Source organism: Mauremys mutica, chromosome 6 (assembly GCF_020497125.1).
Source record: "Mauremys mutica isolate MM-2020 ecotype Southern chromosome 6, ASM2049712v1, whole genome shotgun sequence".
NCBI lineage: Eukaryota > Metazoa > Chordata > Testudines > Geoemydidae > Mauremys > Mauremys mutica.
This window is the reverse complement of record NC_059077.1, coordinates 111,806,463-111,824,866: the sequence shown is the minus strand read 5'-3', so window position 1 is coordinate 111,824,866 and position 18,404 is coordinate 111,806,463.

The window sequence follows — 18,404 nt, the reverse complement described above, 5'->3', positions numbered from 1 at the left end:
TTCAGGTGAATTGTAAATTTCTTGTTTACAGTTACCTAGTTGGTGAATCTCTGATTAAACAGGCAGTGGCCTGTTAGCATCTAGTTTTTGAGAAAATGGTCTGAGTGTGTTATTCAGAACTACATCAATGGTCTGAAGGCCACTGACAGATGTAAGAATGGCAAAGATCAAGGAGATCTGAACAGCTGGATAGTGTGATAGTTGTCTCACTGCTACCTCCTCCATATTCTCATCTAATGTATCTTCAGCTAGACTTGGCTCAGACAGAAGGAGGCTTCCCTTTACCTAAATTAAATTCCATTGTGGCATTTGTACCATGAGAAACCTGATTTGAATGCTGGCTGCAATTAGGTGAACGTGCACATTCACACACATGGACATTCACCCAGAATAGAAGTCAGTGGAGTTTCCCCCGCTTAAAAGAGCAGTGAATTTGGCGCAGTGCATGCAGGCATTAGATGGAGGGCTATGCCCACAACTTCGTGACTTGTCTTAAACCCACTTAATTGAAAAGCTGAGCGACGCGTGCTATTAATGGTTTCCTCTCCTGATGCAATGGTTTCTACTCTGAACTCACTTTACACACATGTATTTCAGGATTTCCCTGGAATACTTCAGATAAATAGGATTGTCCCATAATTTGATTTGAGCCCTCTTGTGCCTGGCAACCACTGACAGACAGCAATAATTCAATGAGCAGAGCTTTACCCAGGTGCTGTCAGAAAGCCACACTAACTACATCTCAGCTTCACAGTAATTTTTCAGCATTTTCCAACACCTATATGAATTCTAGATATGACAAATCTTTAGAAAGGAACTCCTGAATTTTCCTTTCTCACAGCTTTGTCCTGGAGTTCCAATTTAACCGAGCTAGGTATGCTTTAAATGAATCCTTCCCTAAAACTTAGTTTGATTTCCCCATTAATCTTTAAAACAATAACCACTGTGGCTAATTAGTGCTTTCTAGCAGGATTATGAATAGTTGATGTACAGTGATTCATGTGCAAAACAACATACATCACCACTGCCCCGTCAATAGCCTTAGCATTTCTAAAACAGTGTAACCAAGGACTTCTCTTTGTATAGAGCAGGAAAAGGGAAAAGCTGCCAAGGATCAGTCCTCCCAGTCAAAGAAAAATTATGAATTAATCCTTTTTCAGGTGTTTCAGAATGACTTTTACTGGGGAAACTGTGATTGTGTTGGTAAAAAGCTATACTTAGTACTCTGTTGGAACAAAGCGCCTTTTAAAAAAAATCAAGTAGGAGTATTCTCCATTCCTGGCATGTCCATATTGGAGTTGAATTGCTTTCTCCATGATAATGTATATCAGGCCTGCACAACTCGTAAAGCGGCGAGGGCCACATTACTCCAAAGAAAACAGCTCCTCAGATCCTCAGCTGGTGTAAACCCCCCAGCCCCACGGAAACACCCCCCCCCACCCGGACCTCCCGGCCCCATGGAAACACCCCGCCCCAGCACCGCCCAGCCCTGCAGAAACAAACCCTCCTTCCCCAGCGCCGCCCCACCAAAACAGCTGTGGGCCAAAAAGGAAGGTTGGGGATGGGGAGGTGATACTTGATTTTAAATCAACCAGGGGCTCCCAGCTGAAGAGGTGGCTGGGAGCCCTCAGGGGCAAATTAAAGGGCCTGGGGCTCCGGCGGCTGGGGGAACCCAGAGCTCTGCGGGGCTGGGGCAGGGATTTAAAGGGCCCAGAGCTCCTGCCACTGAGGGGAGCCCGAGCCCTTTAAATCCCAGCCCCAGCCAGGAATCTCTGCGGGCAGCCCAGAGCCCTTTGAATCCTGGCCGCGGCTGAGATTTAAAGGGTTCAGGGCTCCCCGCGGCTGCGGGCAGCCCAGAACCCTTTATTCCCGGCCGCGGGCCGCACAGTGAGCCTCCGCGGGCCGCATGTTGTGCAGGCCTGATGTATATACTGCAGCCAGTTCTTGTAAGACAAAGCGAGCCTTGCATTCTTGAGAGGACTGCATTCTGCCTGGTGTGGTGCATGTTTCAACCTGGCCCAGCCTTCCACTGGACGGTCATCAGTCTGTTGTAAGTAGATCCAATCAGTGCATCTCATATGCCTCTAAGCCATCTGGGTCTGGCCAGAGTCTAGTCACTGTTTCTAATTCTGGGTCAATAGGGGACACTCCCAGAAACAGACCTCATGTCTGACATTTTACTTGGCAGGGATCTAGCCCTCCTCGACCCCAAAACCAATGCCTCAAACCTCCCAAGTCCCCTCACATACTTGCACATGCTTCCCAGAGTTCCACCGAGGAATGGACACTGGGCTTCTAGTTTAATAACCATGCTGGAGACAATGTGGCAGGAAAGCAAAGAACACAGGCTTAGCAAAGGAATTCCTGTGCTGTAGCTAATGTAAACGTAAAAAGACAGAAGATTGAATCCATGCTGTATTAGATCTAGCAAACAGGGATCTAGATGTTAACGTTAGATTTAAACACAGAGTCCCAGATCCTCAGCTGATGTAAACTGGCTGATTCACACTCCATTTTATTCAGTCATTTCAAGACCTAGTCCCTTTTGAACTGCAGGAGTAATGCGAAGAAAGCAGAAAGTCAGCTGCTCTTCACCATTTGAGGATTCCCGACTTCTATGCCACCCCTTTCCCAGCCCTTGCCAGAGGAAAGTTACTGGCAGTGTGGGGGACATTGCTAGCCGGAAATAGTTTTGTACTATTATAGAGATTCTTTGAACTGTGGCGAGGAATGAAGTAGGCCCCAGCAAAGCCCCAGGGTTGGGGAGCCATTTTCAGTTCCTTTGAAACTACCCTACTTCAGTTGTATCCAGTGGATAGTGGATGCAACCAGGGGCGGCTCCAGACATTTTGCCGCCCCAAGCACGGCGGCATGCAGCGGGGGGCGCGCTCTGCCGGTCGCCGGTCCCGCGGCTCCGGTGGACCCTCCGCAGGCACGCCTGCGGGAAGTCCACTGGAGCCCTGCCTGCTGCCTTCCCGGTGACTGGCAGAGCGCCCCCCACGGCATGCCGCCCCAAGCACGTGCTTGGCGTGCTGGGGCCTGGATGCAATTCAGGATTGAGCTTTGAGCAATGAAAATTCCCGTATGTCAGGGTGAATATTCATGTTAATAGGTGACATTAGTCCTAGCACAATTGAGAGGTGTTGAACTGGCCTGGAACCTTTTGGTCTTATGGTTTCATAGACAAAAACTTGATTCTGCTTTTTTTAAAACTTTATTTCTGCAAATAAAACTTTGAAGAAAATTAATTTCTTGCATGTGACTAATTTGTTAAGGGCATCTCAAAGAGGATTGATAAGAGCTAGTCAACTGTTTCTGGTAATGCAGTGGAAAGAAATGTAATAAAAGTCCAGGTTAAATTATAACAACATATGAGATTTTAACAAAGCAGTTATTTGTTAATATCTGTCAAAGACAGTTTAGTTTGTCTAATTGTCTAGATATATAACTAGACTTTTTCAGTGTTATAATGATCACAGAAGGAACATAATGCTCTGTTTTCAAATGAAACTCTAATCTATTTGTAGTTACTAACTACCAGCCCATCATTCAAAAAACTATTGTACTAACAGAATCTGTTCTTTTCCGTTAATCACCCACAGAGGCTCTTGCTTTTTGAAGAATGACAATCTGTTTTGTAAAAGTACTTTTGGGTTCTCAGAAAGTAGTTGACATTACGTCAGACTGAGAGTATGTAGGAAATAGTGCAGAACTTAAAACGATGTTATAAACTCTCATACACAAATGCTTGATCATAACTAATTATGGGCCAGGTCCTCAGTAAATACTCCCTAGAAGAACTACAGGTTATGATTCTTTATTATGCATAACTACTGTTGCTTATAACTTTTATAGTACCATAAGCATGCACGTTAGTACCTTTTAGTAAATACTAATACCTTTGGGTGTTTTTCTGCATATTTGATTCATTTATATATACAGGGCCGGCTCCAGGCCCCAGCATGCCAAGCGCGTGCTTGGGGCGGCATGCCGCGGGGGGTGCTCTGACGGTCACCAGGAAGGTGGCAGGCGGCTCCGGTGGACCTCCCGTAGGTGTGACTGCAGAGGGTCTGCTGGTCCCGCGGCTCCGGTGGACCTCCTGCAGGCATGCCTGCGGATGCTCCACCGGTCCCGCGGCTCCGGTGGACCTCCCGCAGGCATGCCTGCGGATGCTCCACCGGAGCCGCGAGACCAGCGGACCCTCCACAGGCATGTCTGCAGGAGATCCGTCCACCAGAGCCGCGGGTCCGGCGACCGCCAGAGCACCCCCTGCGGCGTGCCACCATGCTTGGGGCGGCGAAATTGCTAGAGCCGCCCCTGTATATATATTAACTCTTCTTTATATTTTTTATCTTCAATAAAGAGTATGTCTGAATTCAAAGCCTAGAACATTGGTCTTGACCAATAAGTAACCCTATTCATTATGCTGTATTTAATAACTTTAGGGTGCCTCTATGTCTATAAAACTCTAGATATTCTTCAAAACCGTCTCCTTAACACACACACACACACACACACACACACACACACATACATACATGCATACATATATATATTCCTAACATAAGCATAAGGGAGTGTTCCAGAGAGAATAGGTCTAGACAGATTAGAAGATGAGTGTAGAGATGGAGGTAGAAGTAGAGCTGCGGAGAGCTTTGAAAATGGTGAGAAGATTGAACTGAGTGTTTTTTTAAAAAAAGAGGGAAGTAATGGAGAGATTCAAGAAAGCGGAAGAGTAGGGTCAAAGTAGTGGAAAAAGAAGATGATCTTTCAGTAGCACTTCAGATGAACTAGAAAGGGGTGAATTATTAAATGAATTATTTGTGCAAAATGTCGTGACACTGGAAAATGCCACAGTGAAAACACTTCCCTATATTTGTCTTTTTAATACCAAAAGGAATTCTACCAGATTTAAAAGAGAAAGTATGTCGTAGATATACAACGATTTGTCAAGGCAAAATGTTGTTTCTATGAATATGCTGGGTTATGCCAGCATTGCTATGGTGTCATGGTTATGCTGGTATAGTCTCTATAGTGAAGACATCCGCTTAGTAGTTGAACAGATTTTTAAATAGAAAAATAAAACCAAAAAGCAGCTCCAATTCTATGTACAGTGAAAGGCAAACAGGAAAGGCAGCTAAGGGTTGACCTAAAGTCCATTGAAGTTGATTGAAAGTTTGTATCAGGACCTTAGGCTGGGATTTTCAGTTTTGGCCTGATTTCAATGAGAGCAGTGTAGTGAGGTGGAGTGGCCCGCCCCAGACACAGAGGAAGAGGGTAGCTGCACCCCTCGTGGGAAGAGCCCTACCCCGGACCACCCAGACCCCTGGACTGACCTGACCCCAGGGGAAGCAGACAACTGGACCGGATCACCCGGACCCCTGGACGACCCAGCCTGGCAGGAGACAGACAGCTGGCCTGGACTGCCGGCTGACCCAACCCCAGCAGAACTTCTGCTGGCAGCTGAGGCCCCCACCAATCACCTTACCTCAGCAGACTCTTGAAGTGGGGGAGTGTGGAAGTGGCCCGGAGGTAATAGACCCCTGTCTGGCTGCAGCACTGGCGCAAGGTGAGTCAGCGTGCTGTGGCCTGGATCCCTGCTGACATGGTGGCTGACCCCTCTGCCACCCTTAGGGCCCTGGGCCGGGATGCAGTGGAATGGGAGGGTGTGCGTCCCCCCTGCCACCCAAGCAGTGGCTGGCAGTCCTCCCCTCCCTCCGGCTAGCTGAAGGAAAGCCTGAGTTAACTGACTTTGTTTGCAGGCCCCACCTGAGTGCAGGTTGGAGCTGAGTGGCCTTGTCTCCCACCTCACTCAGAAACCAGAGCCTAGGCTGATCGACTGCTTCCCAGCCTGAGTACGGACCTGAGCATGAGACTCTTTACTGCCCCTCCCCGACCAGGGGCTGCAGCTCCGTAACTGTGTTTGTTGCTTGGCCCTGACCACAGGTCTGAGCTCATGTCTCCCGTCGCCCTGCTGATTTCCCCACCTTAGGTGACCCCCGGAGATGTAGTGGGGCGGGGAGGAGGAGGAGCCACTCCCCCCAACTGACTACAAGCAGATTTAGGCCCAACTGGAACAATCTTGAAATCCTACTCTAGAAGTAGTATTCGTGTGTTCCTGAGTGTTTGTCAGCACACTGTATCCTAAAGTCAGCTGACGAGAGAGGATTTGGACGTGTTACTCTTAAAATTAGAAGGTCCAAACGTTCGCTAAGAAAGACAAAATAAAATAAAGGCATCAAAATATAGCAAGTACGGTCATCAATAAAAAACAAACGCCTAAAGCTTCACCAGTGTCTTCGGGAATGAATGTCAGTGGAGCTGTAAATGAGCTTACTGCGATGGAAACTCCTTTCATTTCAAATGAAATCACTGAGAAATTTGAATGGCACATCATGGAGCTGAGACTGCAATACATTTCCCAGTTGTGTGCTGGGAGGAAGAAACACACAGGGAGACACCAGGAAGACAACCCTGGGTGATGATGGCACCAATGAGGAAGATAATGACCAATACTCCAGAATCTGCCAGCAGGAGATATGAAGTGAGTGAATTTTACCATTAATAATGCAAAAATAATTGGAAACAATGAACTTCCAAGTCTTCACCAAATATTTCAGTAGCCTAAAAACAAACAAATTCACCTTACCAAGGAGCTATTATTTGTTAATTAAGGTGCCAAACGAACAAAGGTTCAGTCACACTGTGGGTGAGGGGAGGGGGTCAAAGACAGAAGAAAAACAAGAGTTTCTCTTCACTGATGTGGTCTATGACCTCTTTTTTGATGCCCTCCTTGAACAGGTTAGTGCATGGGTACCACAAATTGCTTTGCTTCATATGCTGACACAGTTGCTATCATCTCTCCTTTTTTCTGTTACTTTTCTGTATCTTTTCTCCTTTTATGTTTCTCTTTCTCCTCCTTGTCATTTTCCTAGTCTGTGGTATTTTTTCTCATATTCTTTGTTTGCTTTTTATGTTTGCTGAGTCATCTCCTCCCTCTGTTCAATCTGTCTTTCTGGGAGCTCTGTTTCTCTCTCTCCATTTCTCTGCTCATCCCAAGATTAGATGCTTCCAGGATGGACCTGTCCTTTAGTGCCACCCAAAGCTGACCCAAAAGCCAAGGGAGCGGAGAAGAGAAGTTTGGACTGAAGCCCTGTACGTAAATCTGGTCATTATGAAGCCCTGTACGTAAATCTGCTCCTGCAGCCAGCTGCTCTGCTGTCCATCATGGAAGCAAGGAAGAAAAAATGTGTGGCTTTAGAAAAGCTACCTGTGGTTTCACTTGCAGATGTAGCAGCAGATTAGTGGTGTGTGTAGGGAGTATAGCTTTCCCTATTGAACCTAAAATAAAATCACTTCCTTTTTTTCCTTTTGAGGAAGACTGTTGTTCAGCAAATACAGTGCTCTGTCAGTGGCCCTGCAGGATATTATAAGGATCAATTATGTGATGTGTTGTCATTGGTTACTAAGAGTCAATCCTTAGCTTTTTTCTCTTTTGATTCACCTATATAGGTATTGGAGATATTCAATCAGCCAGTGAGAGATGTCCTGTTTGCCCGCTATCCTCTCATTTTATTTAGAGGCAGTCAGCATTTCCAGTTCCTTTGACACTGGCCACTGCAATTAAACTCACAAGGAAAGGCGATTATCAAATCTAGAAACACCAGACTAATGGGGTAATTTTTGAGGGCACAAAGGGTTGTTCGGTCCCATCCCCACACACACACACAAAACCAGGCTCCCTTTGAAGCCAAGTTTTGCCCTTGACTCCAATTGAAATAGTATTTAGGTTCACAATATTTTACACCACATTTTTCAAAAATAGAATCCTAAAATTAAGCTCCTTTATCTGTATTAGGGACCTTTGACCTCAATGGCACGTGTTTTGTGCGTTCAGTGCTTTTGGAAACAGAGACATGCCTCAATAGATTTAGGAGACAAATGCTCTTTAGGCTAGATCTAATTGTGACTTTTTTCTGCTAAAGCTGCAGAAGCTAGACAAATTCAGACTGGAAATGATTGGTGCAAAGTTTTTTCAACTGGGACAACTTACCCACAGGTGCTGTGGACTCTCTATCACTGAAGTCTTTAAATCGAGACATCTTTCTAAAAGATGTGCTATAGCTCAAACAGAAGTTATGAGTTTGAAGCAGAAATTACTGGGTGAGGTTCTGTGGCTTCTGTTGTAGGTTATAAAGCCAGAAGGGACCAGGGAGGGCAATCCTCTAGTGTGACATTCTGCATAACGCAGGAGATAGGATTGACCTGAAAAACTCAGGGTATGGCTACACTTGCGAGTTGCAGCGCTGGTAGTTTGCAGCGCTGGTCGTCCAGCTGTGCAGGGCCAGCGCTGGAGTGTGGCCACACTGACAGCTACCAGTGCTGCAGTGTGGCCACATTTGCAGCATTTGCAGCGCTGTTGGGAGTGATGCATTATGGGCAGCTATCCCAGCGTTCAAGTGGCAGCAACGTGCTTTTCAAAAGAGGGGGGTGGGGTGGGTTGTATTGTGACAGGGAGCGGGGGGAGAGAGAGAGAGTGGATTTTTGGAGCCAACACTGTGTGTTGCTTCCTGCCTTGAAAAATCAGAAAATGTTCTCGACCCCTTAGTCTTAACTCTTAATTGCAAACAGCCTACATCCAATGGACTCCCTGCTGTTTCTCTGTCAAGCAAACACTCACTCCCTGCCTGCCTCTCATTTAATTGTTGATCACAGCAAACAGGAGTGTGTTTGTTTTTATAAGCAGCTCCGGTAGCAATGGAGCTCCGGAGCTCCGAGTTCAAAACAAATCAAAGAGATGCTGCATAACAAAACAAAGGGAGTAATTTAGTTAAAAGCATTCTGGGATATATCCTTATACCCTGGAGGCCAATAACAGCGCTGGTGTGTAGCCACACTTGATGACCAGCGCTGCAGCACCAGCGCTGCAATCATTATTCCCCATGCTGACCCAGGTGTACGGCCAGCGCTGCAGCCAGGGAGTTGCAGCGCTGGAAGTGCCCTGCAGGTGTGGCCACTTACTAATTGCAGCGCTGGAAAGCCTCCACCAGCGCTGCAACTCGCCAGTGTAGCCATACCCTCAGGGTATATCTGCACTGCAGCCGGGAATGTGCTTTACAGCACAGGTACCCAGCCAGGTGCTAGCTTTGTCCGAGCTAGCGTGCTAGGAATAGCAGTGACACCAGGGACAGCATGGGCATCAGCTCAGGCTAACTGCCTGTGTACAAACCAGCCTGGACCCCTGGATATGTAGTCAGACAGCTGGCCCAAGCCATCATCCGTGCTCGCCCTGACTATGCTGCTATTTTTAGTGTTCTAGCTTAAGCAAAGATAGTGTCTGGCTCCCCGTGCTGGGAAACATGTTCCAAGCTGCGCTCTAGACGTAGCTCAGTGATTGGCCGCAGGTCACACAGGAAGTCTGTGGCAGAGCAGGGAATTGAACCTGGCTTTCCCAAATCTCAAGCTCATGCCATAAACATGGGACCATCCTTCTGCTCTCAAAATCCTACCCAGGCTGTGTCCCTATACCTCCCTTAGACAGTTCTGTTCACCTGCTCAGGATTTTATATGTAACTGGGATCACATGCCCTTGGTTGCCTGGGAACTGTTGCTTCTCCACCGAAGCCCCTAATTGAGTCTGCTACCTCTCCTCAGTACTCCAGTCATGCTAAAGAAAGGTGACAAAAGGGGTGTAAATGAAACAAGAACGAACAATGAATGAGAACAAGAGAAAGGCTTGTTTTCTTTCTGCTCTACGGGTTAAGTGGGTGGATAGGATGTAGCAGGGATTTAGAAAGGGGAAAAAAAAGAGAACCAGGCAGATCTCATTCACACTTCATTTGTGTCACATTCACAGACAAGTTCAGATCAGGAAAGACTGCCTGAGCAGACAGCACTGTTTGTCTTAGCAATCGGAGGGATCAAACAGTAAAAATAAATAAAAATACAAAATTTTAAACTCAAAATATTTAAAATGTAGGGAGCGAAAATCAAAATGAACTTTGCAAAGCATATTGGGAGAGGGAAAGGCAGGGCCGGCCCACAACATTTTGCTCAAATGACACCCCCATGCCTCCTTGCTTGGGCCAAAACTTTGGAAGGTCTCAATTCTGCCTTATTCCTGTTCTTCTCCTCTCATGGTACTGCTCTGCTACCTACCCCAATAAAGGAGAACTAACAACTTTAAATGCCTTGTTCAAAATTTTAAGTAACATTTAACTTTCAAATGCCTGAACAGCAAATGTAACTTTTCTTGTCTGCATAGTAAACATTGGCATTTTATCTGTTTGAATAATCAAAGTGGTGCTTTCTGTGCCTTCTTGGTTGCAAAAATTTGAACTGCTTCCTGAAGGTCCAGAGTCTGGGCCAACTCATGCTCTATTGAGATGGTTGCAAGGCCAACCAGCCTCTCCTGTGTCATTGAAGAGCGTAAATGTGTTTTTTTTATCCTCAGTTTTGAGAAGTTGCGTTCTCCACTGGCAACTGTTACAGGAAGTGTTAGAAGTATGCACAGAGCAACAAAGGCATTTGGAAAGAGGGTGGTCATCTTATTTGTGCACATATATTCCAGAACAGCCTTTGGAGTTGATCCTGGTGAAATGTATCTTGAAAGGGCTTTCGGTTCATCACTCGCATCAATATCACGCATGTCATCATGTGTCAACACTGTCTCTAGTGCCCCACATTGCTGGTGTAGGTCATCTTCAGGTACAGTGAGGAGTTTTGGAATATCAGACAATATCCCAAATATACTGCTGTGTTCCTGGAGCTGCATGAAACGTTTTTCAACTGACTGTATTGCACAATCTAGCATCTGGTTAAAGAATTTAACTTTGAATTGTTGTTTGGGGTCTCTTATGGGATTATCCCGTGCCTTGTAATCAAAATGTTGTCATCTTCAGTGACTCTTGTATTCTTAAATGGATGGGAAAATAGCTTCAGTGTGAAGTTCCTCTGCCAACTTCTGTGCATTCTTCAGAATGTTTTGAAATCCCTCATCTGACCGGTAAGACTGTAGGTCTGACTTTGCTTTGTCCAGTTGTTCCATTGCTCCAGATATATCCAGGTCAACATCTTGGAGTTTCTTGCTTTCAACATTTATTTCAAACAGTATGTCATGCCACAACACTAAAATGCACAGAAATTTGAAGTTATGTATGTTTCTGGTGATTCCATTTCCCTCTGCCACTGTTCTCCCATGAACAGTTCCTGTCATAGCATTATCCTCCATAATGGCAACTATAGCATCATCTATCTTCCCAGTTTGGTGTTTGATAGACTTTATCACCTCCACTCATCTTTCCCATCATGTGGTACCCAGTGGTTTCAGGATCAGAGATGATTTTCCCAGATGTTGCTTCAAAATTTGCCATCGATGAGTTGTTGCAGAGAAAAATACGTAGATGCTTTGAATTACATTAAAAAATTCAGCAGCCTCACTAGAAGATGCTGCTGCATCATGGACCACCAAGTTCAATGAATGAGAACTGCATGGGACAAAAAAAGCTTGAGGGTTTAACTCTCAGATCCATGCATGTGCTCCTCTGTTCTTTCCTTTCATGTTGGCACCATTATCATAGCCCTGACCTCTCATGTCAGCTATCGCAATTCCTGTATCTTCCAGCTTTTTAAGAAGCACGTTTGTCATACCAGCTCCTGTAGTATCATCAATATCAATAAATTCTAGAAAATGCTCTCTGACAGTCACCATTGCAGGGACATTTTCACTGTTGTTACAAAATGCACCATTAAAGTCATTTGTTCAGTATGGCTGATGTCAGGTGTGCAGTTCAGAGTAACAGATTAATATCTTGCTGACTTCAGATCTGCCACAATCTTCTGTTTGACTTTTGTTGCCAGTAACTGTATGATCTCATTTTGAATTGTTTTTCCAAGTAGTGGTGTGTGCACATTTATTGAGTGGTGACTCTTCGATGCTCCTGGAGTACAGCATAAACTCAGCCATCAGCTCCACAGTTTTAAGGAAGTTTCCATTGTTTGGCGCATATAGCTGATCTGAAGTGCCACAGAATGCTAGGTTTTGGGTAGCAAACATTCTCTCAATGGCAATGAGCCTTTTCAGAACATTTTGCCAGTAAAGAGACTCTGATGCAATCTTCTCTTGATGCTGATCATCTATGGTGGCCTTTAACCTTAGTCTCCTCTCAAGCTCTTTCCACTTATGGAATGCTCTGTGGTGATTTGCTGTCTTCTCATGGCATGCCAGATTTCTAGCCAAATTTTTCCAGTCCTTTGTTCCTGTAGAACCCAATGTGGCTGGAACATTAGACTGGAAGGGTTTGCAACAATAATGGTATGCAGCATTCTGGGTTTTTGAGTACATAAGCCATGGCCTCTCCACTTGGTCACCATTGGGGATTTCACGCCAGTAATGTGTTGGATGGAAACTTCTATTTTCATTGTCTTTAGGGAATATCAAGTTTTTCACTTGCTGTGGCCCATGCAGTACAAGGAAGTCCCTCAGGCTACTGCTCAAGTGGGTCCACAGTCCTGGATCATCTAGATTTCAGGAACTAAACTCAGCAGCAGCTGTTTCTTGCGCCTCCACCACACTCTTCTCTGAGCTACACTTTTCTTCAGGAATGTGCAAGGTTACATCCATTTGAGATGGAGATATGGATGCTGCAGTAGCTGTCAGGTCACCTGCACTCTGACTAACTGGAAGATCAGGCATCTCCTCACCACTCACATCCTCACTGGGTCCAGAAGGCTCACCGTGAACATCTGTGTCTATGTATCTCAGGAGAGCTCCTTCCTGCTTAGACAGAAAAGCTTCCTTTGCTTGCTTTCTTTTTCTGAATGCTGCCCCAGTGGGGCGTTTCCTTCTTTCACTATGACTGCTGTTCTGTGCCATATATAGTGGCTCTCAACACTCAATTGAAGGGGACAAATAAGCAGGCTTGTAGCAGGCCCTGAGTGAGGGAAGATATCAGCGTCTTAAGGGCCTAACTGGCTCCTACTACTTCAGTTGACTGCCTGTTCTCCTCAAGTGGGTTCAGGGAAGCAGCAGCAAACAGGAAGCTCCCTGAGAAGCTGGTGTGAATCCAGTCCTGGGGGTGCTAGAGAGGTACATAAGAGGCTCCTTCTCCTCTCTCCCTGCAGCTCCTGCTGCTTTCTGTTATTCCCTCTCGCCTTTTCTCCTGCCTGCCTGTTATGTTTCTTGTGCCCTCCTTCCTCCAGCACAGCACTCCACCATCTCTGTGCATCTAGAGCAGAGAGAATATATATGCACCAGCATACACAATTTTCTACATTTTGGTTCTTAGTGGTGTCCCGCTCCCCTCCCCCCAGTCTGGCAACTGAGGCGGACGCCTCATGGTAAGGCCAGCCCTGGGGAAAGGGCATCATTATGTGTGTCATAAGTGTTGGTGATCATCTAGCAAAGAGCAGAACAGCATGTATGATCCTGGCTCAATAAAAGCACCATGTAACAGACGGTAACCAAGTTTCCAGCCCATTTTATCAATCCAGTAAAACAGTTGTTAAATATTTAATTGATAAATGTAAATTAGAGTTCCTCTGATGATTGTGAAACAAGTGCCACATTAAAGAGAGTTGGAAGTTTTTTGCTTTCCCTTCTTTTGGGCTCCCAATATATCAAGGAAGCAGAGACAGAACACATTATGCCATTTCTTTAGCAAGAGAGCTGGCCATTTACAGTAGGCCCTCAAATGCCTATTAGAATGACAAACTTTATTTCCAAATATAATTCACCACATTCATTGATTTATTGAGCTATTGATTTAAGAGGGCAGGATTTTATGTTGTTCAGTTGCTTTTGTTTGTTTGGTTGGTTGGTTTTTGTTCTGTTTTGCTTACCGTACAGATTCTGTGATAATTATGTAGCCATTTCTCAGGTAACTCCCAAAGCATTTAAAAGGTGTTTGCCTGAATTAGGACAAAGTAACAGCTGCAGGAGAATCTCAGGATTTTAGCTATAATAAGAATTGGATACTGACCTTTCCCAATATCCCCAAACTTTAAGTAAACTTAGATCTGAATCAAAATTTTCTTGTTTGGACACATCTCTGGTGACATTTCCTTCATAGGGCCTTATTCTTGCTTATACTAAAGTCCCTCCTACATTGGATGTAAACGTAAAGAGCCCTTGGTGTAAATGAGACCTAGGCCAATTGTCTTTTAGATTGGTGGCTGAGAAGAAAGGATACAGCTATCTCTTTCTCAGGCTTGGGCTACACTGCACAGTTAGGTGGACATAAGGCAGCTTTTATTGACCTAGCTATGTAAGCGTCTACACTACAATGTTGCTCCCATCAATGTAAGTCACCCACTACACCAACCTAAGAATTTCAGCTCTGTGAGAGGCATAGTACTTAGATCGATGTAGTTAGGGCAGCACAGTGTCTGTGTAGATACTGTTACTTACATCACCTGTTGGCTGTCAGCAACATTTCTGGTTATGAATGTAGGCCTTTTTTCTATTAATGACTATTCTGCTGATACTCCTGCTTTTGGTGGCTGATACTCTTTAGTCATAAGTATTAACTGAATCCTTTATGCAAACAAATTTTAGCTTTTATGTAGTTTAGAAAACTGCCAGCGTGATTTGTTTTTTGTTCATGTGTGGTCACAAGAAATCATATGGCATTGTTTCTACTGCTGCATTGGAAAACTCAAATTTGTATCAACAGCAATAGAGAAGTCAAAAAGATTTCAGGATGGTTGCATGGATACTTAGCATGATCCTTTACACAGGCATGTCCACACTGCAGGTGCTTCAATGTGATACCTACAGTGCCATACCTATGGTGCTATAACTCAGTAGTGTAGACCCAGACAAAAGCAACAGAAGGTGTTGTTCTGTCACTGTACAAACTCAACCAATGGTAGCTAGATCAAAGGAAGCATACTTCCGTCAACCTAGGTGTGTCTACACTGGTCGTTGGCATTGCTACATTGCTCAGGGGCATTGAGTGTCATAGCTACGTCTACCTGAGTTTTAGCTGTAGACCAGGCCACAAACACATTTGCATGAGAAGTCAGAAGACTTTTACCTTCCTTAAATGCTCTTACAAACAAAATGTCATTTTGTACAGATGTTCACAGAAAATAAAAAGGATAGTGAATGTCAGATCAAATCCATTGTCCTTATTCAGATGAATATTCTTAAATACTCTATTGCAGTGGTCTCCAATGTGGTCCAGTGGAGGTCAGCAAAAATGATTAGGGGGCTGGGGCACATGACTTAGAAGGAGAGGCTGAGGGAACTGGAGTTATTTAGTCTGCAGAACAGAAGAGTGAGGGGGGATTTGATCGCAGCCTTCAATTACCTGAATGGGGGTTCCAGAGAGGATGGAGCTCGGCTGTTCTCAGTGGTGGCAGATGACAGAACAAGGAGTAATGGTCTCAAGTTGCAATGTGGGAGGTCTAGGTTGGATATTAGGAAACACTATTTCACTAGGAGGGTGGTGAAGCACTGGAATGGGTTACCTAGGGAGGTGATGGAATCTACATCCTTAGATTTTTTTAAGTCCCAGCTTGACGAAGCCCTGGGTGGGATGATTTAGTGGGGTTGGTCCTGCTGAGGTCTCTTCCAACCCTAATCTTCTATGATTCATTTCCCTAATCTGTAGCATTTTCTGTAGACCTCTTTCTACCTCAAATATTAGTTTGATCTAACTACACATACAAAATAGGGATTAAGGAATTTCTAATTTCCATTATCAGCTTTTCCTTCTTTGTGTACAGTAGCTGTAGTCTACTGGGTGGAGGAAACCAGGACACACAGGCATTATTACCGGTCTTGTCAAAGTCTAACTCAAGAACCTTTAGTGAGTAAGTCTGTTACCGTTACAGTGTCTTCGTTTACCATTCTGCTTTTGGGCTGTTTAATTATCCCGGCCACAGAAACTTTATTATCTACTTAATTTCTGCCAAGTTTTCCATTTATAGTATAAATGTTGAAAACTCTGCGTCAGCTACATTTCAACCATTATTTTCTCGGAGCAGAGAGGACCAAAGGCTTAATCTTGGCTTTGGCTCCTTTGCAGTGCAGTCCTGTAGGACTTCTGCAGCCAGTATAACTTAACATGGTCTAAGGGTTGCTTTAAATTGAACCCAGTGCTGTTTCAGTCCCCAAGCCAGCAGCAAGGTAGCCTCTTTCCCCCCAGCTCCTTCTCTGCTCAGCTACACTGAGTGTAAACTCAGCTGAGCAGCTGGGCCAATATCATAAAACCAATGAACAAATGTAAACATTTGTTTTGATAACGGTGATTCATATTACTGCTGGCCCAGGGTGATTGTGTTGGTGAGGACTACATTTTACCTTGATTGCTCCCATTGAGGAGGCAACCACAGTTTGTCTGTACGCCCCAAGGACAAGGTGCAAGAAGTGGGTGTCACTAGAACTGAATGGCTATGGGGCTGTAGCCATGTTCCCAGTGCTCTCATACATCTCAGAGAGCACTTGGAGAGTTGAACAGGGATGAAGTCAAGCTTCACTGCTCCAAAAAAAAAAAAAGGGTAGGTAGGCCTGCCATGAGCACATTCTTCCTAGCGCCCGCTGGAGATATTATGTCCTAGTGTAAGATTACCTGACTAGGTATTTATTCCACATTCATCACCATAATATTCAAGTGCCTCGTGGAATTTTATTATTTCACTAGGTGGTCTATACGCAGGTTCTCTTTTCCTGCACCTACACATGAGTTTTCATTCATTGTAAATAACATATTATTATCTTTACAGGGAAGAGATGAGTCTTGTATTTTGTTTTGTAAGTGGTAAGGTTTGTAGTGAAGCTTAAATCTTGAGGGAGAGATTTCCACAACCAAATAAGGGGATAAATCATACATCAAGAGGTTGGTTTTTTTTGGTTAAATAGAATGTCCATGTTAATGAAACCACTAAAGAAGGCTTCTCATTGAACATAACAGAATAAGAAATAAAATATGTATTTTTGACTGTGAAAAGTAGCAAAAGGCCTACATCACATGGGTTTTCAGTAGAGTAAATGCCTATTTGTTAAAGAAATAGGTAAAAATCTTTTCCAACAAGCGTTTAAACAAATATTACTACAGTGCAGTAATTCTTAAATCTAGGAAAATATAGGTGTTACTCAATTTAGCAGCCAATAATTTTATTAAGAGTAGACTGCAAAATAATAAAAAAGAATTTGATGACGGGACTGGAAATGGTCCACCCAAATATAAACCTTTGTAAGCAAATGGGCTATATGAAAAGTAGATGATATTGGAAGATGCAAGAGAGTTAATATTTATGTGAGGATAAAATAAAGCCTTTAGTTACTGTGGGGCAGATTTGTAAAGATATTTAGATGTCTAACTCCCAAGGAGTTCAGCAACTATATATCTTTAAAAATCTGGCCTGGTCTCTCTCTAGATGCCAACAAAAAAAAACCTATTTGGTAGCGTTGGTTCGAATTTTCTACTGCATATTTTACAGGTGGAAGTGGATAATTTTGGACAATGCCTCTGTACGCCAAAGCATAGTTAGTATATCTACAAATGGGATAATAGCTTTTAGATCTTAAAAGGGGTACACATCAAGAAGTCCTCTATCCCCTCTAGTTATTTTGGGTAAACATTTGGTGCCTTTAAATTTCCAACAATTAGAGATTTGACCAGGTTCAGAGAGATCTTTTTGCCCGTAGAAGGGGATTAGGACAGGTAGATTATTTTTTTCTGTCTAGCAGAACTTTCTGGGGTGTAGACTAATTGGTGGATTGGTAGATTGATTAATCTTAGACCACAGAGGTCACTAAGGGTGTGGTCTCCTGAATGGTTGTAGCATCAGGAAGATTAACACCAGTATCATTAGACTGAGAGACCCAAGAAGCACATGAGAAACAATTGCAATTATCACAAGTCCCTTCATTAACAAATCCACTGAGCAGATAAACAATCACACCAATATCCCATCAGATATACAGTTAGTGAAAGTGTTTAGCCCTATGATGGGCATTGCTCACATATTTTGCTGTAGAACTCTATAGTGTCATTATCTTCCTCATCGTGGTCATCATCACCATTGAGTGTCAGGTTCGCATCTCCCAAGGCATGCAGGCTGGGATACAGGTTTTATAATGTGCTAAGTTGATGCCCACTGGGGTTCATATATATTTATGGTGGTTTCAACCCCTTCTTCCTTTTCTGTACTTCCATACCCCGCTAAAGATGGGACACCCCATATTTTTATAGGATAACTTGTTAGTCCTCCTTATACTCATTAACATTTATGCTACTCAATCACAGCTTGTGGTTAGCACATTGTGGACAACCAATGACAGCAAAAAAATCCTGAAAATATACTAACCAGCTTTAACTGGTATTCTATAATGTATATTTCCTAAGTATCAGCAGTTTTGCAACACTTCCTTAATGCAGTATTCTATCTTATGACAT